General features: G+C 42.1%; 7 non-coding genes across 7 annotated transcripts; all 7 read left to right on the top strand.

Annotated features, from left to right (window-relative positions):
- Positions 1–9,065: 9,065 nt before the first annotated feature.
- Positions 9,066–9,138, top strand: TRNAV-AAC (transfer RNA valine (anticodon AAC)). Its single transcript has one exon. It is a non-coding gene; the product is annotated as a tRNA-Val (tRNA).
- A 1,402-nt stretch (positions 9,139–10,540) lies between these two features.
- On the top strand, positions 10,541–10,613 carry TRNAI-AAU (transfer RNA isoleucine (anticodon AAU)). The gene has a single exon. It is a non-coding gene; the product is annotated as a tRNA-Ile (tRNA).
- Positions 10,614–14,967: 4,354 nt separating this feature from the next.
- Positions 14,968–15,040, top strand: TRNAV-AAC (transfer RNA valine (anticodon AAC)). The gene has a single exon. It is a non-coding gene; the product is annotated as a tRNA-Val (tRNA).
- A 4,498-nt stretch (positions 15,041–19,538) lies between these two features.
- On the top strand, positions 19,539–19,610 carry TRNAE-CUC (transfer RNA glutamic acid (anticodon CUC)). The gene has a single exon. It is a non-coding gene; the product is annotated as a tRNA-Glu (tRNA).
- Positions 19,611–20,064: 454 nt separating this feature from the next.
- Positions 20,065–20,136, top strand: TRNAM-CAU (transfer RNA methionine (anticodon CAU)). Its single transcript has one exon. It is a non-coding gene; the product is annotated as a tRNA-Met (tRNA).
- Positions 20,137–20,981: 845 nt separating this feature from the next.
- TRNAV-AAC (transfer RNA valine (anticodon AAC)) lies at positions 20,982–21,054 on the top strand. Its single transcript has one exon. It is a non-coding gene; the product is annotated as a tRNA-Val (tRNA).
- Positions 21,055–21,428: 374 nt separating this feature from the next.
- On the top strand, positions 21,429–21,501 carry TRNAV-CAC (transfer RNA valine (anticodon CAC)). The gene has a single exon. It is a non-coding gene; the product is annotated as a tRNA-Val (tRNA).
- The last annotated feature ends 5,089 nt before the right edge of the window (positions 21,502–26,590 follow it).

Below are 26,590 nucleotides of genomic sequence, written 5' to 3'. Positions count from 1 at the left end.
TTGAATTCCTTCGAGACAAGAACGAGGACTTTGAAAACAGGGAGAGAAGAAACAATCTCTGTATTCGGCATATCCCCGAGGAAATTGATGCTCATTTATTGGAACCCTATTTAACCCGCCTCTTTATCCACCTGGTTCCCTCCATCTCTGAGTCCCAGATTCAGATAGAGAGGGCTCACAGAGCCCTTCGACCCAAACCTAAAGACTCATCCCCTCCCAGAGATGTCATCTTGAAGTTTCTTTCTTTTAAGATTAAGGAAAAGATCACAATGAGTGCCAGGAACTCAAACTTCATCTTCTTTGAAGGCTCCAAGTTACAAATTTTTCAGGACTTAGCTCCATCTACGGTCGCTAAGAGGAGGGATCTTAAAGAAATCACAGTCGCTCTAAGGGACCAAGGTTACAAATACCGTTGGGGATTCCCCTTTCGCTTGGTGGTGCTGTCGGAGGGCCGTTCAGTGTCCATCAGATCTTTGGAAGAGGGCCGCCATTTCCTACGACAACTTCAAATCCGCGCCCCTGCAGGTCCAGCTCCTGAGAATGAGACCTCAAATTCACAGCATACCTAATTGATGTTAAAAATTATGTGTTAACATGTCTTTCTTTCCTAGAATAACTGCCCTCAGGTAGTGCCCCAAGAGGCACATATCTACCTTATTTCTTTTGCTCCAGTGTTAAAATATAATGCATAGTCAGTAAGCTCCCTACAAGGGAATCAATACATTCTAATGCTTTTGTACTCGCACAGGATGTCTTTTGCCCACGCACCCTGGTTTGGAATTCCCTGCTGGCAGTAAGGGAGTCCGGGGGCTTGGAGGGGGTGGTGTCATTCCCTCCATACTCTACCCGGAGAAACTCCCCAATATAGCTGTAGGATCAGCAGTGTCCGCTGGGCATCTTTCATTCCAGAGGGCGAGCATAATTTTTCTTTTCTTTCTTGAATAAGGTAACTGTTGTTGAGTTTGCAGTGTTTTTATATTTATACCTATTTGACACTAACAGTCACATTGTTATTCTTCCTGCTTATCTTATATTTAAATGCTCTGGACGGTGGCGGCCACCTAAGGCCAGTTCCATTCCCCCACAACACAAAGGAACCGCCATAGTCAGTACGAATTAATAAATAGCACTTTTGCGTCCGCCTTGAGAGCGGTTACTAGTTCCGAACTCGAGCCTTCCCTCCTTGGGGCTCCTAACAAGTAGCAGACTTCCCACACCAGGGAACCTCTGACTGCTTCCCCCTATCCCCCCCCGCCCCTTAAATTCCTTTACCTTTCTTCCCTTCCCCCCCACCCTGATCCACTCCCTAGGTTTACTCAACTGAAGCTACCACCTTATTCATATTACTCTGTACCGAATTTTTTGCTACAAAAATGCCTCTTACTGTTTTATCTATGAATGTAAAGGGACTGAATACCCCTCAAAAGAGGTCATATCTGCACTCCTATACTAACAAATGTCATGCCGATATTGTATACTTGCAGGAAACTCATTTTAAGAAGGATCACCACTCCTCGCTGTCCTCTAAGAAGTACCCCACGGTCTATTACGCAAACTACACCTCCAAACGCCATGGGGTTGCAATTATGATACATAAGTCAGTTCCCATGGTGGTGTCCAAGACCATTGCGGATGCAGAGGGTCGCTACCTCATCATATTGGGTAAGATTGGGCCTATCCCGATAACTTTAATGACAATTTATGCCCCAAACACGGGTCACTCTAACTTCTTTCACACCACTTTTCGGGAACTGCACTCCCACCGCTTGGGTCGGGTGCTACTGGGAGGTGACTTTAACACAATTCTTTCCCAAACTCTAGATCGCTCAACCGGGCCACTTTCGCGGGCACATACACCTGGTTCTAAATCCTTAAACAAACACATTGTAGAGGCGGGTCTGTTTGATTCTTGGCGGGCCACATTCCCCTCTGCAAGAGATTATACATTTTACTCTCACCCCCATAATTCATACTCGAGAATAGATATGATTCTTTGCTGCCCACATCTTATGTCGTCATTGATCTCAGCAGATATTCTTTCCAACCCCTGGTCTGACCACTGGGCAACCAAGGCTACTTTTGATTTCGCGTCCACCGGAGGAGTGGGGGCAACATGGAAGCTGAATGGAGCCCTTCTTAGGCTCCCTCAGTTTCAGAACCTTTTGAATGATAAGTTGGATGAATATTTTGAGATTAATACCACTGAGGATGTAAGCTTTCCCACCACATGGCAGGCACACAAAGCAGTTATCCGGGGGGAGATTAGCAAATTTGCAGCAACCCGCAAAAAACAACGGTTGGCCCAGATTGAATTACTGTCTTCGCAGATCCTCGCTCTCGAAACACAGCATAAACAAACACAATCCGCCCAGTTGTTAACCCAATTAACTAAAGCAAGAGGGGAGCTTAGCCACCTTATAGCCGAAAAGACAGAAAAAAGCCTCCGATGGGTGGGACAGAGGTTTTACGAAAAAGGTAACAAAGCAGACTCATTGTTGGCAAATAGTCTTAAAGCCAAAAGAGCCTCTCAAACAATTAGCGGCATCCGTGATTCAAAGGGCAACCTGTCACATGACCCACGGGTCATCAATAAAACTTTTCGTTCCTTTTACGAAGCCTTGTACAACCTTCCAAATCAGGGGGAGGCCAACTTAAGTAATCCTGACTTAGTTAATTACTTACGTTCATGTCACCTTCCATCTTTAAGTACGTCCAAAGCGACGGAACTTTCTGCGGAAATAACCGAAGAAGAGGTTAAATGTGCCCTCAGCTCGCAGAAACCCTCTAAAGCACCAGGACCAGACGGCTTCATTATGGCCTATTACAAAACATTTGCTCCCAAACTACTTCCCAAACTATCTACTCTATTTAATGCGATATTACGGGGGGATACTTTTCACCCTGACTCAACCTCGTCCAATATCATAGTTCTACCTAAACTGGGAAAAGACCACACCGCTTGTGCAAATTATCGCCCTATTTCCCTCCTCAACACTGACGTGAAACTCTTCGCCAAAATTCTAGCTAACAGAATGAATGGAGTCTTGGCCGACCTCATAGACCCAGACCAGGTGGGATTTATTCCTAATAGACAGGCCCCGGATAACACTCGCAGAGTAATTGATTTAATCCACCATGTCAATTCAAACAAACTCCCCTCGCTACTTTTGGCTTTGGATGCGGAGAAAGCATTCGACAGGGTTTCCTGGCCCTTCATGTTCTCCGCGTTAGAGGCTTTTGGTTTCCGAGGACATTTTCTACAAGCCATTTCGGCATTATACTCTAATCCCACCTCACGGGTTGTGACTAACGGCCAGGTGTCCAGTCATTTCCAACTACACAATGGAACGAGACAAGGCTGCCCGCTGTCCCCCCTACTGTTTGCTCTATGCATTGAACCTCTAGCAGCCAAAATACGCCGCAATCCTGACATAACTGGTATCTCCCTGGGTTTAGAACAATATAAAATCTCCCTCTTTGCCGACGATGTACTACTAACGTTGACAAACCCGTTGGTTTCGCTTCCAAATTTAATGCTAGAACTAGAACATTTTGGTAAGCTATCGGGCTACAAAACCAATGACTCTAAGTCTGAGGCATTACCACTTCATATTTCCCGTACTACTAGAGAAGCTCTCCAACAGTCTTTTACATTTCAATGGCGGCCTCATTCAATCAGATATTTGGGGATAAATATCACTAAACACTTTTCTGGCCTTTACAACTCAAACTATGTACCTCTACTAACCAATATCCAACGAGACTTATCTAAATGGGAGCCCATGTACATTTCTTGGATAGGCAGAATTCAGGTAATTAAGATGAACATCCTTCCCCGCCTACTTTACTTATTCCAAACTCTCCCAGTGCCAATCCCTCGCAAAATCCTAACAACACTCCAATCAACCTGCAACAGGTTTATATGGCAAGGAAAGAAACCTAGATTGAGGAGGACCATGTTGGCTAAGCCCAAAGAGGCTGGAGGACTTGGCCTTCCGCTAATACATGAATACTTTCTTGCTACTCAGTTAAGTTTTATCATTTCCTGGCACCTCAACCCAGGCCTGAAGAGGTGGGTGGACATTGAAAATGCTCTGTCACCAGTCGCCCCTGTGCATCATCTACCATGGCTTCCCAGATCCAGTAGACCTGCCTCGGCATACTCTTGCCCCTCCATATCTTTTACACTAAATTCCTGGGATCTGGCCAACAAAAAACACAGCCTGGCACCTTACCCGTCCCCTTTGACACCTATCTGGACTCACCCACTTTTCCAGCCAGGTAGGTCAGAGGCGATGGCCGACTGGTGGAAAAGGCATAAAATGGAACGTTTCCTCCATATCGTGGGGGAAACCGCACCTGCCTCATACGAAGTAATCCAGAATAAATGCCATCCGCCACTATCGGCTCATTTCCAATATATACAAATCCGGAACTTTATACAGTCACAGGCCAGATCCACCCAATTGCGTAAAAGAACCCCATTTGAGCGACATTGTATACATTCGGCGTGACGCAGGGGTAACATTTCAATTTTGTACCGCATGCTCATATCCCCTCTGGACCAAACTCCCGAACCTCACGAGGAGGCCTGGCAACAAGACCTGGGGATAACACTGGACAGCGAGGAGTGGTCTATCATTCGGGCAAGAACTGCAAAGATCTCCATAAACGCAGGCATTCAAGAAAATTGCTTTAAAATTTACTCGCGCTGGTACCTAGACCCAGAAAAACTACACCGCATGTACCCATCTGCTTCTGACTGTTGTTGGCGTTTATGTGGAGCTAAGGGAAGTTTCTTGCACATTTGGTGGGAATGCCCGGTTGTCCAAGCTTTCTGGAATCTAACTCTGGCTATTACACGTAAGGTAACTGGAATCAGAGTCACTAAAGTACCGGCCCAGGTGTTGCTAAACCAACCTATTCCTGATATTAGCAAGGCCGAAAACTGCTTAATCGCCCATATCTACCAGGCTTCCAAGCTACTTATTGCAAGAGCATGGAAACAACCGTCCGCTCCTTCTAAAACAGAGCTACTTAACCGTATATGGTTCATTTCCTCTATGGAACATATCTCTGCTCTACTAAATGACACTGTTCCTAAATTCCGGGAAGTTTGGACACCTTGGTTCAAGTGGCAAAAATCTCCTGTTCCGGGTACTGTTTGATTTGTATAACCTAACCCTATGCTTTCCCTCCCCCCCTTTTTCCCTCAATCCCCCCCCCTCCCCTCCCCAAAAACAAAAAAAAACAAAACCACCGCTTTACCATAAATGTTTTCAAGTTTTAATACTTAATAGACCACCCTATCTTTTACTTCAGCACTGCTTTCTAATTATCGCTAGGGTCAAAATTTTATATGTGCCAATCTGGGTCTTCTATTTCTGAACTATCTGTCATTTGTTGATGGCACAACTGTTAAGTATGTTACCTTTTTTGTCTCTGCGGTTTCAAAATAAAAAATTTAAAAAAAAAAAATGTGTAAGTGTCTGTGCACTTCCGCATATAGTGATGGGAGATAGCTAGTTGACTGTAGTGTCAACTATGGGTGTTCAGGTTGAGATCAGATATTCCTTAACACCAATACATCAATAGTAAATTTGATCTTGTAACTATACTAGGTCTACAACGGAATAATAAAAGAGTAAAACTTAAATGAAACAAAAAATAAATAAAAAGATCAAAAAATTATGAAAACGAAATACGACAATATTCCCTGTCCTTCTCCCCAGCGTTAAGAAACCACTTTAATCACTGTGAGACACATACAAAAATGTCTGAATGTCACACAGAATGAACGGCACCCCATAATTTGGGAAATTATACCAGAATTCAATCATACTACACCTATGTGGTATAATGAGACACAAGGTGGGAAAGGACTATCTCTGGATTCTGATTTTACTAAGTGACCAACCATCCAAGATGGACCCCTAATGAAGTACTAGGAAATGGGGACCCTGGATACCTTGATGTGTGTAGGATAACACCCTCAGACAGTCAGTGTAAATAATCAAAACCTTTTATCAATTTGAGTCCAGATACAGATCATTAAAATGTCAGTAAGGATCCCTCTCTATTACAGTGACAGAGGTCAACAAAGCTCACAGCTGGTGTTTCTGTAGTGCAGTGGTTGTCACATTCTCCTAACACGCGAAAGGTCCCCAGTTCGAAACCGGGCAGAAACAAGCATTAGATCTCCTTTTATATAGGACATGTGAGATGTAAAATTGATATAACATCTTGTAAATAGTTGTATCAACAGGAACTTTTAATGTCATTGCAACACCATCTACCTATCCACCTTCATATATGATTTAACAATCATTTCCATATGCCTCCTGTATATCTTAGCAATAGCTCCTGTCGGGCACCTAACCTCTCTATGTCTTTCAGGAACAAGTCACAGGGATGATGTCAATGAGGTTTCAGGGAGACATAGAAAGGGGGTGCGACCATTGCATCCCAGCTTCTTTATTGAATGGTGTGCGGAAGCCATTTATCTGCCAGGAACCACTCATAATTGTTCTTGGTCATGACAGAGGGATCTGTGACTTGCCATATCTCCCTGCCTAAAATTGAACAAGACATTACCGTTACATCCTGTAGCGGGAAGGGGTTAATTTCATTAGTTAACCATAGAGCAGCAGCAAAACATAACTATGAATTACAAAACATCTTCTTATAAATTAATTAATAGTGAAGATAGAATTGAAGAACATTGTTCAACGTTATGTGCATACAGTGAAGCGGCCTCGTTAGCACAGTAGGTAGAGCGTCAGTCTCATAATCAACACTTCCTCACCACTGTCTTTCTATGTTGTCAAACCAGCCATATTGCTATGAGACGACTTAGAGGTTGCACTGACAGCCAAAGGCTCCAATGAGTGGACAAGAACTGATTCATATGGCTATTTCCCTCCTAGTCACTCAATGGGAGTGCTGTGTTCAAAATGTGTAAGTGTCTGTGCACTTCCACATATAGTGATGGGAGATAGCTAGTTGACTGTAGTGTCAACTATGGGTGTTCAGGTTGAGATCAGATCTTCCTTAACACCAATACATCAATAGTAAATTTGATCTTGTAACTATACTAGGTCTACAACGGAATAATAAAAGAGTAAAACTTAAATGAAACAAAAAACAAATGAAAAGATAAAAAAATTATGAAAACGAAATACGACAATATTCCCTGTCCTTCTCCCCAGCGCGAGGAAACCACTTTAATCACTGTGAGACACATACAAAAATGTCTGAATGTCTCACAGAATGAACGGCACCCCATAATTTGGGAAATTATACCAGAATTCAATCATACTACACCTATGTGGTATAATGAGACACAAGGTGGGAAAGGACTATCTCTGGATTCTGATTTTACTAAGTGACCAACCATCCAAGATGGAGCCCTAATGAAGTACTAGGAAATGGGGACCCTGGATACCTCGATGTGTGTAGGATAACACCCTCAGACAGTCAGTGTAAATAATCAAAACCTTTTATCAATTTGAGTCCAGATACAGATCATTAAATGTCAGTAAGGATCCCTCTCTATTACAGTGGCAGAGGTCAACAAAGCTCACAGCTGGTGTTTCTGTAGTGCAGTGGTTTTCACATTCTCCTAACACGCGAAAGGTCCCCAGTTCGAAACCGGGCAGAAACAAGCGTTAGATCTCCTTTTATATAGGACATGTGAGATGTAAAATTGATATAACATCTTGTAAATAGTTGTATCAACAGGAACTTTTAATGTCATTGCAACACCATCTACCTATCCACCTTCATATATGATTTAACAATCATTTCCATACGCCTCCTGTATATCTTAGCAATAGCTCCTGTCGGGCACCTAACCTCTCTATGTCTTTCAGGAACAAGTCACAGGGATGATGTCAATGAGGTTTCAGGGAGACATAGAAAGGGGATGCGACCATTGCATCCCAGCTTCTTTATTGAATGGTGTGCGGAAGCCATTTATCTGCCAGGAACCATTCATCATTGTTCTTGGTCATGACACAGGCATCTGTGACTTGCCGTAACTCCCTGCCTAAAATTGAACAAGACATTACCGTTACATCCTGCAGCGGGAAGGGGTTAATTTTATTAGTTAACTATAGAGCAGCAGCAAAACATAAATATGAATTAGAAAACATCTTCTTAAAAATTAGTTAATAGTGAAGATAGAATTGAAGAACATTGTTCAACGTTATGTGCATACAGTGAAGCGGCCTCGTTAGCACAGTAGGTAGCGCGTCAGTCTCATAATCAACACTTCCTCACCACTGTCTTTCTATGTTGTCAAACCAGCCATATTGCTATGAGACGACTTAAAGGTTGCACTGACAGCCAAAGGCTCCAATGAGTGGGCAAGAACTGATTCATATGGCTATTTCCCTCCTAGTCACTCAATGGGAGTGCTGTGTTCAAAATGTGTAAGTGTCTGTGCACTTCCGCATATAGTGATGGGAGATAGCTAGTTGACTGTAGTTTCAACTATGGGTGATCAGGTTGAGATGAGATCTTCCTTAACACCAATACATCAATAGTAAATTTGATCTTGTAACTATACTAGGTCTACAACAGAATAATAAAAGAGTAAAACTTAAATGAAACAAAAAACAAATGAAAAGATCATAAAATTATGAAAACGAAATACGACAATATTCCCTGTCCTTCTCCCCAGCGTGAGGAAACCACTTTAATCACTGTGAGACACATACAAAAATGTCTGAATGTCACACAGAATGAACGGCACCCCATAATTTAGGAAATTATACCAGAATTCAATCATACTACACCTATGTGGTATAATGAGACACAAGGTGGGAAAGGACTATCTCTGGATTCTGATTTTACTAAGTGACCAACCATCCAAGATGGACCCCTAATGAAGTACTAGGAAATGGGGACCCTGGATACTTCGATGTGTGTAGGATAACACCCTCAGACAGTCAGTGTAAATAATCAAATCCTTTTATCAATTTGAGTACAGATACAGATCATTAAATGTCAGTAAGGATCCCTCTCTATTACAGTGGCAGAGGTCACCAAAACTCACAGCTGGTGTTTCTGTAGTGTAGTGGTTATCACATTCGCCTAACACGTGAAAGGTCCCTGGTTCAAAACCGGGCAGAAACAAGCATTAGATCTCCTTTTATATAGGACATGTGAGATGTAAAATTGATATAACATCTTGTAAATAGTTGTATCAACAGGAACTTTTAATGTCATTACAACACCATCTACCTATCCACCTTCATATATGATTTAACAATCATTTCCATACGCCTCCTGTATATCTTAGCAATAGCTCCTGTCGGGCACCTAACCTCTCTATGTCTTTCAGGAACAAGTCACAGGGATGATGTCAATGAGGTTTCAGGGAGACATAGAAAGGGGATGCGACCATTGCATCCCAGCTTCTTTATTGAATGGTGTGCGGAAGCCATTTTTCTGCCAGGAACCATTCATCATTGTTCTTGGTCATGACACAGGCATCTGTCACTTGCCGTAACTCCCTGCCTAAAATTGAACAAGACATTACCGTTACATCCTGTAGCGGGAAGGGGTTAATTTTATTAGTTAACCATAGAGCAGCAGCAAAACATAACTATGAATTACAAAACATCTTCTTATAAATTAGTTAATAGTGAAGATAGAATTGAAGAACATTGTTCAACGTTATGTGCATACAGTGAAGCGGCCTCGTTAGCACAGTAGGTAGCGCGTCAGTCTCATAATAAACATTTCCTCAACACTGTCTTTCTATGTTGTCAAACCAGCCATATTGCTATGAGACGACTTAGAGGTTGCACTGACAGCCAAAGGCTCCAATGAGTGGGCAAGAACTGATTCATATGGCTATTTCCCTCCTAGTCAGTCAATGGGAGTGCTGTGTTCAAAATGTGTAAGTGTCTGTGCACTTCCGCATATAGTGATGGGAGATAGCTAGTTGACTGTAGTTTCAACTATTGGTGATCAGGTTGAGATCAGATCTTCCTTAACACCAATACATCAATAGTAAATTTGATCTTGTAACTATACTAGGTCTACAACAGAATAATAAAAGAGTAAAACTTAAATGAAACAAAAAACAAATGAAAAGATCAAAAAATTATGAAAACGAAATACGACAATATTCCCTGTCCTTCTCCACAGCGTGAGGAAACCACTTTAATCACTGTGAGACACATACAAAAATGTCTGAATGTCACACAGAATGAACGGCACCCCATAATTTAGGAAATTATACCAGAATTCAATCATACTACACCTCTGTGGTATAATGAGACACAAGGTGGGAAAGGACTATCTCCGATTCTGATTTTACTAAGTGACCAACCATCCAAGATTGACCCCTAATGAAGTACTAGGAAATGGGGACCCTGGAAACCTCGATGTGTGTAGGATAACACCCTCAGACAGTCAGTGTAAATAATCAAATCCTTTTATCAATTTGAGTCCAAATACAGATCATTAAATGTCAGTAAGGATCCCTCTCTATTACAGTGGCAGAGGTCACCAAAAACTCACAGCTGGTGTTTCTGTAGTGTAGTGGTTATCACATTCGCGTAATATGCGAAAGGTCCCTGGTTCAAAACCAGGCAGAAACAAGCATTAGATCTCTTTTTATATAGGACATGTGAGATGTAAAATTGATATAACATCTTGTAAATAGTTGTATCAAAAGGGACTTTTAATGTCATTGCAACACCATCTACCTATCCACCTTCATATATGATTTAACAATCATTTCCATACGCCTCCTGTATATCTTAGCAATAGCTCCTGTCGGGCACCTAACCTCTCTATGTCTTTCAGGAACAAGTCACAGGGATGATGTCAATGAGGTTTCAGGGAGACATAGAAAGGGGATGCGACCATTGCATCCCAGCTTCTTTATTGAATGGTGTGCGGAAGCCATTTATCTGCCAGGAACCACTCATCATTGTTCTTGGTCATGACACAGGGATCTGTGACTTGCCGTAACTCCCTGCCTAAAATTGAACAAGACATTACCGTTACATCCTGTAGCGGGAAGGGGTTAATTTTATTAGTTAACCATAGAGCAGCAGCAAAACATAACTATGAATTACAAAACATCTTCTTATAAATTAGTTAATAGTGAAGATAGAATTGAAGAACATTGTTCAACGTTATGTGCATACAGTGAAGCGGCCTCGTTAGCACAGTAGGTAGCGCGTCAGTCTCATAATCAACACTTCCTCACCACTGTCTTTCTATGTTGTCGAACCAGCCATATTGCTATGAGACGACTTAGAGGTTGCACTGACAGCAAAAGGCTCCAATGAGTGGGCAAGAACTGATTCATATGGCTATTTCCCTCCTAGTCACTCAATGGGAGTGCTGTGTTCAAAATATGTAAGTGTCTGTGCACTTCCGCATATAGTGATGGGAGATAGCTAGTTGACTGTAGTGTCAACTATGGGTGTTCAGGTTGAGATCAGATCTTCCTTAACACCAATACATCAATAGTAAATTTGATATTGTAACTATACTAGGTCTACAACGGAATAATAAAAGAGTAAAACTTAAATGAAACAAAAAACAAATGAAAAGATCAAAAAATTATGAAAACGAAATACGACAATATTCCCTGTCCTTCTCCCCAGCGTGAGGAAACCACTTTAATCACTGTGAGACACATACAAAAATGTCTGAATGTCACACAGAATGAACGGCACCCCATAATTTAGGAAATTATACCAGAATTCAATCATACTACACCTATGTGGTATAATGAGACACAAGGTGGGAAAGGACTATCTCTGGATTCTGATTTTACTAAGTGACCATCCATCCAAGATGGACCCCTAATGAAGTACTAGGAAATGGGGACACTGGATACCTCGATGTGTGTAGGATAACACCCTCAGACAGTCAGTGTAAATAATCAAATCCTTTTATCAATTTGAGTCCAGATACAGATCATTAAATGTCAGTAAGGGTCCCTCTCTATTACAGTGGCAGAGGTCAACAAAGCTTACAGCTGGTGTTTCTGTAGTGTAGTGGTTATCACATTCGCTTAACACGCAAAAGGTCCCCAGTTCGAAACCAGGCAGAAACAAGCATTAGATCTCCTTTTATATAGGACATGTGAGATGTAAAATTGATATAACATCTTGTAAATAGTTGTATCAACAGGAACTTTTAATGTCATTGCAACACCATCTACCTATCCACCTTCATATATGATTTAACAATCATTTCCATACGCCTCCTGTATATCTTAGCAATAGCTCCTGTCGGGCACCTAACCTCTCTATGTCTTTCAGGAACAAGTCACAGGGATGATGTCAATGAGGTTTCAGGGAGACATAGAAAGGGGATGCGACCATTGCATCCCAGCTTCTTTATTGAATGGTGTGCGGAAGCCATTTATCTGCCAGGAACCACTCATCATTGTTCTTGGTCATGACACAGGGATCTGTGACTTGCCGTAACTCCATGCTTAAAATTGAACAAGACATTACCGTTACATCCTGTAGCGGGAAGGGGTTAATTTTATTAGTTAACCATAGAGCAGCAGCAAAACATAACTATGAATTACAAAACATCTTCTTATAAATTAGTTAATAGTGAAGATAGAATTGAAAAACATTGTTCAACGTTATGTGCATACAGTGAAGCGGCCTCGTTAGCACAGTAGGTAGCGCGTCAGTCTCATAATCAACACTTCCTCACCACTGTCTTTCTATGTTGTCAAACCAGCCATATTGCTATGAGACGACTTAGAGGTTGCACTGACAGCCAAAGGCTCCAATGAGTGGGCAAGAACTGATTCATATGGCTATTTCCCTCCTAGTCACTCAATGGGAGTGCTGTGTTCAAAATGTGTAAGTGTCTGTGCACTTCCGCATATAGTGATGGGAGATAGCTTGTTGACTGTAGTGTCAACTATGGGTGTTCAGGTTGAGATCAGATCTTCCTTAACACCAATACATCAATAGTAAATTTGATCTTGTAACTATACTAGGTCTACAACAGAATAATAAAAGAGTAAAACTTAAATGAAACAAAAAACAAATGAAAAGATCAAAAAATTATGAAAACAAAATACGACAATATTCCCTGTCCTTCTCCCCAGCGTGTAGGAAACCACTTTAATCACTGTGAGACACATACAAAAATGTCTGAATGTCACACAGAATGAACGGCACCCCATAATTTAGGAAATTTTTCCAGAATTCAATCATACTACACCTATGTGGTATAATGAGACACAAGGTGGGAAAGGACTATCTCTGGATTCTGATTTTACTAAGTGACCATCCATCCAAGATGGACCCCTAATGAAGTACTAGGAAATGGGGACCCTGGATACCTCGATGTGTGTAGGATAACACCCTCACTCAGTCAGTGTAAATAATCAAATCCTTTTATCAATTTGAGTCCAGATACAGATCATTAAATGTGAGTAAGGATCCCTCTCTATTACAGTGGGAGAGGTCAACAAAGCTCACAGCTGGTGTTTCTGTAGTGTAGTGGTTATCACATTCGCCTAACACGCGAAAGGTCCCCAGTTGAAAACCGGGCAGAAACAAGTGTTAGATCTCCTTTTATATAGGACATGTGAGATGTAAAATTGATATAACATCTTGTAAATAGTTGTATCAACAGGAACTTTTAATGTCATTGCAACACCATCTACCTATCCACCTTCATATATGATTTAACAATCAATTCCATACGCCTCCTGTATATCTTAGCAATAGTTCCTGTTGGGCACCTAACCTCTCTATGTCTTTCAGGAACAAGTCACAGGGATGATGTCAATGAGGTTTCAGGGACACATAGAAAGGGGATGCGACCATTGCATCCCAGCTTCTTTATTGAATGGTGTGCGGAAGCCATTTTTCTGCTAGGAACCACTCATCATTGTTCTTGGTCATGACACAGGGATCTGTGACTTGCCGTAACTCCCTGCCTAAAATTGAACAAGACATTACCGTTACATCCTGTAGCGGGAAGGGGTTAATTTTATTAGTTAACCATAGAGCAGCAGCAAAACATAACTATGAATTACAAAACATCTTCTTATAAATTAGTTAATAGTGAAGATAGAATTGAAGAACATTGTTCAACGTTATGTGCATACAGTGAAGCGGCCTCGTTAGCATAGTAGGTAGCGCGTCAGTCTCATAATCAACACTTCCTCACCACTGTCTTTCTATGTTGTCAAACCAGCCATATTGCTATGAGACGACTTAGAGGTTGCACTGACAGCCAAAGGCTCCAATGAGTGGGCAAGAACTGATTCATATGGCTATTTCCCTCCTAGTCAGTCAATGGGAGTGCTGTGTTCAAAATGTGTAAGTGTCTGTGCACTTCCGCATATAGTGATGGGAGATAGCTAGTTGACTGTAGTGTCAACTATGGGTGTTCAGGTTGAGATCAGATCTTCCTTAACACCAATACATCAATAGTAAATTTGATCTTGTAACTATACTAGGTCTACAACAGAATAATAAAAGAGTAAATCTTAAATGAAACAAAAAACAAATGAAAAGATCAAAAAATTATGAAAACGAAATACGACAATATTCCCTGTCCTTCTCCCCAGCGTGAGGAAACCACTTTAATCACTGTGAGACACATACAAAAATGTCTGAATGTCACACAGAATGAACGGCACCCCATAATTTAGGAAATTATACCAGAATTCAATCATACTACACCTATGTGGTATAATGAGACATAAGGTGGGAAAGGACTATATCTGGATTCTGATTTTACTAAGTGACCAACCATCCAAGATGGACCCCTAATGAAGTACTAGGAAATGGGGACCCTGGATACCTCGATGTGTGTAGGATAACACCCTCAGACAGTCAGAGTAAATAATCAAATCCTTTTATCATTTTGAGTCCAGATACAGATCATTAAATGTCAGTAAGGATCCCTCTCTATTACAGTGGCAGAGGTCACCAAAAGCTCACAGCTGGTGATTCTGTAGTGTAGTGGTTATCACATTCGCCTAACACGCGAAAGGTCCCCGGTTCAAAACCGGGCAGAAACACGCATTAGATCTTCTTTTATATAGGACATGAGAGATGTAGAATTGATATAACATCTTGTAAATAGTTGTATCAACGGGAACTTTTAATGTCATTTTAACACCATCTACCTATCCACCTTCATATATGATTTAACAATCATTTCCATACGCCTCCTGTATATCTTAGCAATAGCTCCTGTCGGGCACCTAACCTCTCTATGTCTTTCAGGAACAAGTCACAGGGATGATGTCAATGAGGTTTCAGGGAGACATAGAAAGGGGATGCGACCATTGCATCCCAGCTTCTTTATTGAATGGTGTGCGGAAGCCATTTATCTGCCAGGAACCACTCATCATTGTTCTTGGTCATGACACAGGGATCTGTGACTTGCCGTAACTCCCTGCCTAAAATTGAACAAGACATTGCCGTTACATCCTGTAGCAGGAAGGGGTTAATTTTATTAGTTAACCATAGAGCAGCAGCAAAACATAACTATGAATTAGAAAACATCTTCTTATAAATAAGTTAATAGTGAAGAAAGAATGGAAGAACATTGTTCAACGTTATGTGCATACAGTGAAGCGGCCTGGTTAGCACAGTAGGTAGCGCGTCAGTCTCATAATCAACACTTCCTCACCACTGTCTTTCTATGTTGTCAAACCAGCCATATTGCTATGAGATGACTTAGAGGTTGCACTGACAGCCAAAGGCTCCAATTAGTGGGCAAGAACTGATTCATATGGCTATTTCCCTCCTAGTCACTCAATGGGAGTGCTGTGTTCAAAATGTGTAAGTGTCTGTGTACTTCCGCATATAGTGATGGGAGATAGCTAGTTGACTGTAGTGTCAACTATGGGTGTTCAGGTTGAGATCAGATCTTCTTTAACACCAAAACATCAATAGTAAATTTGATCTTGTAACTATACAAGGTCTACAACGGAATAATAAAAGAGTAAAACTTAAATGAAACAAAAAACAAATGAAAAGATCAAAAAATTATGAAAACGAAATACGACAATATTCCCTGTCCTTCTCCCCAGCGTGAGGAAACCACTTTAATCACTGTGAGACACATACAAAAATGTCTGAATGTCACACAGAATGAACGGCACCTCATAATTTAGGAAATTTTACCAGAATTCAATCATACTACACCTATGTGGTATAATGAGACACAAGGTGGGAAAGGACTATCTCTGGATTCTGATTTTACTAAGTGACCAACCATCCAAGATGGACCCCTAATGAAATACTAGGAAATGGGGACCCTGGATACCTCGATGTGTGTAGGATAACACCCTCAGACAGTCAGTGTAAATAATCAAATCCTTTTATCAATTTGAGTCCAGATACAGATCATTAAATGTCAGTAAGGATCCCTCTCTATTACAATGGCAGAGGTCAACAAAGCTCACAGCTGGTGTTTCTGTAGTGTAGTGGTTATCACATTCACCTAACACGCAAAAGGTCCCCAGTTCAAAACCAGGCAGAAACAAGTGTTAGATCTCCTTTTATATAGGACATGTGAGATGTAAAATTGATATATTATCTTGTAAATAGTTGTATCAACAGGAACTTTTAATGTTATTGCAACACCATCTACCTATCCACCTTCATATATGATTTAACAATCATTTCCATACGCCTCCTGTATATCTTAGCAATAGCTCCTGTCGGGCACCTAACCTCTCTATGTCTTTCAGGAACAAGTCACAGGGATGATGTCAATGAGGTTTCAGGGAGACATAGAAAGGGGATGCGACCATTGCATCCCAGCTTCTTTATTGAATGGTGTGCGGAAGCCATTTATCTGCCAGGAACCACTCATCATTGTTCTTGGTCATGACACAGGGATCTGTGACTTGCCGTAACTCCATGCCTAAAACTGAACAAGACATTACGGTTACATCCTGTAGCGGGAAGGGGTTAATTTTATTAGTTAACCATAGAGCAGCAGCAAAACATAACTATGAATTACAAAACATCTTCTTATAAAATAGTTAATAGTGAAGATAGAATTGAAAAACATTGTTCAACGTTATGTGCGTACAGTGAAGCGGCCTCGTTAGCACAGTAGGTAGCGCGTCAGTCTCATAATCAACACTTCCTCACCACTGTCTTTCTATGTTGTCAAACCAGCCATATTGCTATGAGACGACTTAGAGGTTGCACTGACAGCCAAAGGCTCCAATGAGTGGGCAAGAACTGATTCATATGGCTATTTCCCTCCTAGTCACTCAATGGGAGTGCTGTGTTCAAAATGTGTAAGTGTCTGTGCACTTCCGCATATAGTGATGGGAAATAGCTAGTTGACTGTAGAGTCAACTATGGGTGTTCAGGTTGAGATCAGATCTTCCTTAACACCAATACATCAATAGTAAATTTGATCTTGTAACTATACTAGGTCTACAACGGAATAATAAAAGAAAAAACTTAAATGAAACAAAAAACAAATGAAAAGATCAAAAAATTATGAAAACGAAATATGACAATATTCCCTGTGTTTCTCCCCAGTGTGAGGAAACCACTTTAATCACTGTGAGACACATACAAAAATGTCTGAATGTCACACAGAATGAACGGCACCCCATAATTTAGGAAATTATATCAGAATTCAATCATACTACACCTATGTGGTATAATGAGACACAAGGTGGGAAAGGACTATCTCTGGATTCTGATTTTACTAAGTGACCAACCATCCAAGATAGACCCCTAGTGAAGTACTAGGAAATGGGGACCCTGGATACCTCGATGTGTGTAGGATAACACCCTCAGACAGTCACTGTAAATAATCAAATCCTTTTATCAATTTGAGTCCAGATACAGATCATTATAATTTCCATACGCCTATGTGTCGTAAATGGCATATTGCCAACTTTACGTTTCTCCTCAGTTGATTTTAAGTTTCTCTTTTTGCTATTTTTTGAGAACTTGGGCTTTTTGGATTTTACATGCCCTGTACTAGGAGATTGGGCATCGGGCTTTCCAGACGACGTTGATGGCATTTCATCATCTATGTCATGACTAGTGGCAGCAGCTTCAGCAGTAGGAGGAATTAGGTCTTGATCTTTCCCTACTTTATCCTCCAAATTTTGGTTTTCCATTATATGTAGCACAAGAGAGCGTACCCCTAAGCCACACACACTCGGCAAAGCCTTTAAAAATTATATGCGGCACAGGAGAGTAGCACTGGACTTATACTGCTGAATCAGTGAACTTTGTAATAGCAGTACCACTGGACTTATACACTGCTGAATCAGTGAACTTTGTAATAGCAGTACCAATGGACTTATACTGCTGAATCAGTGAACTTTGTAATAGCAGTACCACTGGACTTATACTGCTGAATCAGTGAACTTGGTAATATTGCAGTACCAATGGGCTTATACTGCAGGATTGGTTTTGCAAATTTTGTTGTAATTAATTTTTTTTTTAATTATTTTTTTGTATTTTTTTTTAAACTTTTTTTTAATTTTTTAAACACTTGGGAATAATGGGGAAATAACTATGCCCTTAAAAGCACAGAGCACAGGACACAGCACCACTGGACTGAACAGGACACAGCACAGGACCCAGCAGCACCACTGAACTAAAAATTGACAGAGCACAGCACACAGCACCACTGGACTGATACTGCAGAACGCAGAACACAGCACAGCACAGCACAGCACAGCACAGCACAGCACAGCACAGCACAGCACAGCACAGCACAGCACAGCACAGCACAGCACAGCACGAGATCTACCAGAACAGAGGACCACCTAACACATCCTCCCTCTACCCTGATCAATGCCCGAGTGAAGATGGCGGCGACTAGTGGGGAATTTATAGGATCCGAGTATCGCAAGATCCGACAGCGGGATTATGACTCAGAGCCTCGGTTTCAAGTTTTCATTTGGCGCCAATACCCGGATCTGTCTCGGATCCGACTCGGTTCGGGTGGGCTCGGATTCACAAAATCCGAGTGCGCTCATCTCCAGGCCCGGCGCTCCCATTAGGCAACCTTAGGCAGTTGCCTAGGGCGCCGGGACCTGCAGGGCGCCGCTGACTAGATTTTCTAATCTAGTCAGCGGTTCAGCGGCACGAGAGAGATGCACAGCAGCGGCGGCGGGGCGGTCGCCGCTGTTTTTTAATGTCCGCATGATCACTGACGTCAGTCAGTGATCATGTGATAGTCTGTCCGGCGCCTCTGAGGTATCACACTGTCTGTCACTGACAGACAGTGTGAATAAAGTTATTCCCCCCTCCTCTCCCCTCTCAGCATGCATCGCGAGGAGCAGCTAGAGGAAGATAAGGTAAGTGAAATCTATTTTTTTTTAAATTTAGTGTGTTCGGGGGGCGCGGGCGGGGGCGGCTTGCCTAGGGCGCCGAGAACCCTTGCACCGCCCCTGCTCATCTCTAATCCTAATTACAGCTCTGTTCCTAGATGGAAATTAGCATTCAAGATAAAATCGTTTTTGTGAAAAACTTGTACTTGTTGTCTGGTGAGTAAAAAATCGATAGTTTTCTCATGTCTCCCTGGTGGTCTAGTGGTTAGGATTCGGCGCTCTCACCGCCGCGGCCCGGGTTCGATTCCCGGTCAGGGAAGATAATATTTTTTTTTCCCCAAACAATTTTCTTGAAGAAATTAATATCATATGAATACATTCCATCCTAATCCTCAGTCTCTTTTTATTTTTCCCTGCATGAAGTTAGCCCTGACTTGCTGCAAACTCAGATCAAGGTTTTGAACATTTTAATCATGGTTAAAGCCATCAACGAACATAATAAGCAGTATTTTAGAATTAGATTTTTTTTTAACTTACTAATGTTGTTGTCACGTGAATCAATATAAAAAAGTTTGAAACAATGCTTGTTTAACAGTTTGTTTTAAATTGTTGAAAATTATGCAATGACTAATTAAACTGCAATTATGGACGCCATCATTACCATTCAGCATATGATACTGACAGTGCGACAATTAATTATAGTACATAAACCTTCGCTGCACGCATTGACTTCAATAACAGAAATACAGAGATGGAGTCGGCAAATGCCATGGAGCAGAGTGGCGCAGCGGAAGCGTGCTGGGCCCATAACCCAGAGGTCGATGGATCGAAACCATCCTCTGCTAGATGTTTTGTACTTCAGTAAATATTTTAAAGATAAACTTTTTTAATTCGAAAAAAAATATGTTATCATGTTTATATATATATATTACAGGTTGATTTGTTCTTTTCCTTAATCTATTTATTCCTAAAAGGAGTTGGAGAATCATGGAATCATTTTTTGATGGATTATGAGAACCCGTGTAAGTGTACTGGCTCATAGTAAATTGAAAAAAGAAAATATTTTATAAATGCATTTATAGAACGGAACATCTACTGTTATTGCACCAAGAGGAAATTCTTATTCAGAAATTAACTACCAATTCAAAGCATTGTGGATTAATCAGCCACCTCGACATTGGTGTTCGTGTTCACCAAGGGGCTAGTAATGTCTGTTTATTTTTTCAGCATCTCTACAGTTCTTTGGGTTTCACAGATGCATGGAAGAATTACCTATGCTCTTTTTATGTCATGTGTCATACACAGAAAAAGGACAGCGCTGATGATGATTCTTTGTTCTGAGCCTTGTTATGGGGCACCCTCAAACTATTTGTCTATACCGACCGATAGAGACACAACCAGGAGTGACACCAGCACCAGGTTAGCGCTCACTGGACAACTTTTCAGCCTACCACCCGCCTCCACTGGCATGGGATAAATAATTATAGAACATACATTGATATTTCTGTGTTGGATTAAGATAGAAACAATAGGGTGGGTTTGGTCTTTGCAGGTCCCAGAAGTTAGGCCATCTCTTTGCTCTCAAAAGAGCAGAACGGATCCTTCTTCTAATCTGGCTGATGCTCAATGTCCTCTGCACTATGTTGTCTCTGTACTATATGGACAAGAATCTTCAGCTCTTCTGTCAGGAGTTTCTGTAGTGTAGTGGTTATCACGTTCGCCTAACACGCGAAAGGTCCCCGGTTCGAGACCGGGCAGAAACAACTTTTGGATACTTGTTTTTATTACAATAAAATATAGCCCTCTACTAATCACTGTTTTATTATTTCAAATGACTTGCGTGTACACCTGAAAACGTATTTAACATCTGCAAAGTGAAACATTTTTATGGTTTATTGGGGATTTATATATTTGTTTAATAGATGTGCAATTGTTATTACAATAACGATGTTGGTTAATTTGTACAGATTCTATATCGCTGTCAAAGTAAACTGATATTTTTAGAACCTGTCCTGTTTCTCTGATTAGTAACATTCATGTATACATGTGTAAATTATCAATGAATATTAAATTCTCTGAGATCGTCAGTGGCTTTTGTCTTTTATAGGGGTTTAACCTGAGGCAAGTTAGCAGTTCTGTTTCTGTAGTGTAGTGGTTATCACGTTCGCCTCACACGCGAAAGGTCCCCGGTTCGAAACCGGGCAGAAACAATGCAATTTTTTTATTTCTCATCCAAGCATAAATTCATAGATTCACAATGCAGTCATAAGGTTTTATTAATGGATGGCATAACTACAGGGGATTCAAAGACTCCTTAAAGAACAAAAATGTAAAGAGATAAAGATAATATAACAAAACAATATACTGCTCTGGTTGGTTCGTTCATTCATTTAGTTAGTTGTTTTTACACTACATTGACAAGATGACTGGTGAGCTAAATGACCATCATATGCACTGAGTGGCAACAAAAAAAAAAAAAAAAAAAAAGAAAACTACATATCTAACAATCTTATTTAGGAAGCATAATATTATCCAACACTAGATAACTCTTTAGGGCAGGGTTTCCCAAACCCAGTCCTCAGGGCTCCCCAACAGTGCAGGATTTCTGTATCTCCTTGCTAGACCACAGGTGTATTCATTACTGACTGATACATTGTAACAGATCCACAGGTGGTCCTAATTATGTCACATGTGATCCAGAAAACCTGCACTGTTGGGGAGCCCTAAAGGCCTGGGCTTGGGAAATCCTGCTTTAGGAGGCATATTTAAGAAATCACGGTAGTGCACTATCATGCACTTACCATGGAAATCAGGTCCCGATGTGCCCTCCGCAAATTTATTAAAGGTGCATCGCAGCAGATATCATGGATATCTGCTGCTTTGCACTCCTGATCGTTTTTGTGAGCTGTCATCTGAAGCTGGCGTACATTATCAAAATTGAAAAAATCCAATGCTGTCAGCTCTGCTCCGAAGAGCAGAGCTGGACAGCACATGTGTGGAGGGATCACATGATCCCTCCCTGTCACTCACAGCTCTATCTCTGCAACGATAGTTGCAGAGACAGAGAGGGGATCTTTGTGCGCATGTGCAGTTCTTCGGCTGAAGACATCAGCGGAGACCAGCGGGGCCCTAGGTAAGTCTGTGCTGAGCTGTTGTACCGGGCCCCCTGGTGAGCCCGGGCCCGGTACAACAGTACCCCCCATACCCCCCTGATGGCGGCCCTGCCTAGGGTACTTTAGACAGGGGGAGACGCCTATGATGTAACATGGTTATCCTTTTAAACAAATACACAGGCAATACTGTGTGCAATACAGTTAGGTGCAAACAGCTCTGTTCTCACGAGCAGTACAGTGTGAAGCGATACATACCGCCCAACTGTCCTTGCAGTCAGACCAAATCATGACTAGGAAAGACAGCCACCCAAATTCGGGACTGCGCCAACAGATTCAGGACAGTTGGCAGACTGTCCTGTTCTCTCCTACCTGTTCTTGTCACTTTCACCACCAGTGGCTGCTGGTGTCTTTAGATGCCCTATTTGTAAAAAAAATGGGTATATTCACATTTGATAAATATAACTACTTCCTTTCAACTAGCCCCGACATTAAATTAATAGCATACACATTTAATAAATATACCTATTTTCCCCCAATATTAAATAATATTCCCATTTACTAAATAAACCTATTTCCCTCCCTCCATACAGCCCCAGCAATAAATTAAATAGCATTTTCGTTTAATAAATATAACCATTTCCCACAACCATCCCAGGCATTAAATAATTCATAATCACATTTAATAAATAGACCTAATTTTCCCCAAACAGCCAACATTCAATTAATAGCTCTCAAACCACCCCATCTTAAAATCATATGCCCTACTATTAAATTAAATTGCCCCACCACCCATAATTAGCCCCCAACCTGCACTACACCATTAGATCAATAGCCTACCTCCTGTTATGGCCACCAGTGCGGCATAAACTCATAGAACAGGTAGAAGAGGTCTTCACCTTTAGCAGCCGCCTTTCCTGTAGAGACTGGTTATGCTCACAGGTTCTCAGAGTATTATGAGTTTATGCTTACACGGCAGCGCACAGGTGCAGGAGGTAGCACACGGTGTAGCGGCAGGCCAGAGATCAGCGGACTGGACAGGGCACCAGAGAGGAAGTCAGGTACAGGCACAGGTTCAGAATCCAGGGACAGGCGATAGGTCAGGGTCACTAGCAGAGGTTCAGAATCCAGGTACAGGCAAAGGTCATACACGGGTAATCAATCTCAGGTTCAACACCAAACAATAGACAGGAGCAGGCAGCAATACTGGAGACAGGACGCTATAACTGGCAGTGAGGCTCTGTCCTCACTGCCTTACATAGTACAGATGAACAATCAGGAACAGGCCCTGTAAGTGCTCCCAGCACTTGCCTAATTAATAACTGGCACTAGCAACCAATGATATAAAGTGCGCCCAGCAGATTTTTAAAAGCTGATCAGCCCTAATTGGCTGAGTCAGTACAGCCCTGCGCGCGTGAGCGCCCAGTTGTTTGACAGCTGGCCGGGCGCGGCGGCAGGGAGCCCAATGCGCCCCGATTGTTGCCCAGGCAACCGGGACGTAGGAACCGAAAGTGATGCCCCGGTCGTCATGGAGATGGCCGGGACGTCACTAGCAGGGCAGGAAGAGTCTCGGCGGCCGCGGGCACCGCTGCGACTGCTGACACCTTCCACATTATATTAAGATCCACTTCCCTCACACATTATATTAATATACTGGACCCCACACACACACAATTAACTAGATCCCTCACACACAATAGATACTGGCCCCCCTCACACACACAGTAGATACTGGCCCCCCTCACACACACAATAGATACTGCCCCCCCCCCCCCACACACACACAATAGATATTGGCCACCTTCACACACACTAGATACTGGCACTCCACACACACAATAGATATTGGCCACCTTCACACACACTAGATACTGGCACTCCACACACACAATAGATATTGGCCACCTTCACACACACTAGATACTGGCACTCCACACACACAATAGATACTGGTACCCCTCACACACACACAATAGATACTGGCCCCCATCACACACAATAGATACTGGCCCCCCTCACACACAATAGATACTGGACCCACAGACACACAAACACACACAATGTACTGACACACACAATACACTGACATACACATACACTACACTGTCATACACACACACACACACACACACACACAATACACTAAAATACCACCTCCCAGCCCCTGCCGGCACTTACCTTATTTCGGTTGCGCGCTGGATGTTCCTCTTCACGCATAAGACGCCACCTGGTGCGCATCTCATGTGACACCAAGGCCACACGTATTGGAAGGGAGGGAGGGGGGTCAGGTCCTAACGATCCATCACCAATAAGAGGAGGAGGGGCCAGCCACCAAGTAACAAAGACTAGGGACTGGCCAAAAATAGATTTTTTTACTACAGCCCGGGGGACATATGCCCCCCTGCCCAGCAGACCCTGTCCATTGCTTACCCACAATATGGGGGATGTACAATATGCAGTAACCAGTGCAGTACTTCTATTATTAAGCAGTAATAAAAAGATTAAAATAAACTTTCCCTGACCGGGAAGCGGCGGTGAGAGCGCCGAATCCTAACCACTAGACCACCAGGGAAACTACAATGTAATGTACACTTTGTAAGAAAGAGTCTAAATTACATCACAGTATCTATAGGGCAGTCTATAGGGCAGGTTTTGTAATTTACACGTGGGTCATGGATCAGGCATGATAAGTGCCTCAGAACAAGTTTCCTTCATTATTGCTTTAATGTTGTAAGGAGTTATCGTGTGTCTGCATAATATCACTGTCCAGAACCTGGGTCCCAATACTGGTGGCTCACCACCCAGCAGGGCCGGACTGGGACTAAAAATCAGCCCTGGCATTTAAGGTACACAGGCCCACCTCAGTTCCAGCAGGAATGAAAATATGTGCCGCCGCGTAGCGGTGGCGCTGAACACGGCGTGACCTCATTGTGTTGTGGGTGTGACCAACATGGGGCATTGATACATACATTATAATAATACATTACATTTAGCATTTTAGACAAATACACAGGCCCTACTGTTAGAAGCACACATCTTTGCCTTCACAAGCAGTACGTTGTGAAGCGGGACATACCTCCCAACTGTCCTTGCAGTCGGACCAAATCCTGACTAAGGGAGACAGTCACCCAAATTCAGGACTGCCCTACCAGATTCAGGTTAGTTGGCAGACTGTCCTGCTCTCTCCTACCTGTCTTGGTCACTTTCACCACTTGTAGCAGATGGTTTCTTTAGCTCAGTTCATTCTTGTCTTGATCCTGGAATATTGGATGCCCTATTTTGAAAAAAAAATGGGTACATGAGATTTAGAAAACTCCAACCAGCCCCAATGTTAAAACAATAGCACTCACGTTTTATAATTAGGCCTCCCTCCAGTCCCCACAATAATAATATTCACATTTAATAAGTAGACCTATTTCCCTCCAACCAGCCCCAACATTAAATTAACAGTATACCCATTTACTCAAGACATATTTCCCTCCCTCCAAACAGTCCCAGCAATAAATTAAATAGCATTAAAATGTAATAAATATAGCCATTTTCCACAACCAATCCCGACAATAAATAATTCATATTCACATTCAATAAATAGCCCTTCTCCCCAAAATCAGCCCCATATTCAATTGATAGCCCTAAACCACCCCAGCATTAAATCAAAGGTTCTTTCACCTCACCTTAAATAATTAGCCCCCACCTACACTCCACCATTAAATAGCCTACCTCCCACACTATATTAAGATCCTCCCTTCCCTCACATATTATATTAAAATACTGCGCGCACGCACACACACGCTATATTTAAAATACTGCGCTCGCGCACACTATATGAACATGGCCAATCACGCACGTACACTATAGCAACATGGGGCCACACATGCACAAAATTAGCCCCACAGCCACACTGTTAGCCCCGCTGGTTGTTAGCCCCACTGTCTGGTTGTTAGCCCCACTGTCTGGTTGTTAGCCCCACTGTTTTTCCTCCACTGTTTGTTAGCACCACTGTTTGTTAGCCCCACTGTTTGTTTGTTAGCCCCACTGTTTGTTTGTTAGCCCCACTGTTTGTTTGTTTGTTAGCCCCACTGTTTGTTTGTTTGTTAGCCCCACTGTTTGTTTGTTTGTTTGTTAGCCCACTGTTTGTTTGTTTGTTAGCCCACTGTTTGTTTGTTTGTTAGCCCCACTGTTTGTTTGT

Source organism: Mixophyes fleayi (assembly GCF_038048845.1).
Source record: "Mixophyes fleayi isolate aMixFle1 chromosome 4 unlocalized genomic scaffold, aMixFle1.hap1 SUPER_4_unloc_3, whole genome shotgun sequence".
Taxonomy (NCBI): Eukaryota; Metazoa; Chordata; class Amphibia; order Anura; family Limnodynastidae; genus Mixophyes; species Mixophyes fleayi.
Note: the sequence above shows the minus strand (reverse complement) of the source record. Positions and strands in the feature narration are given on the sequence as shown.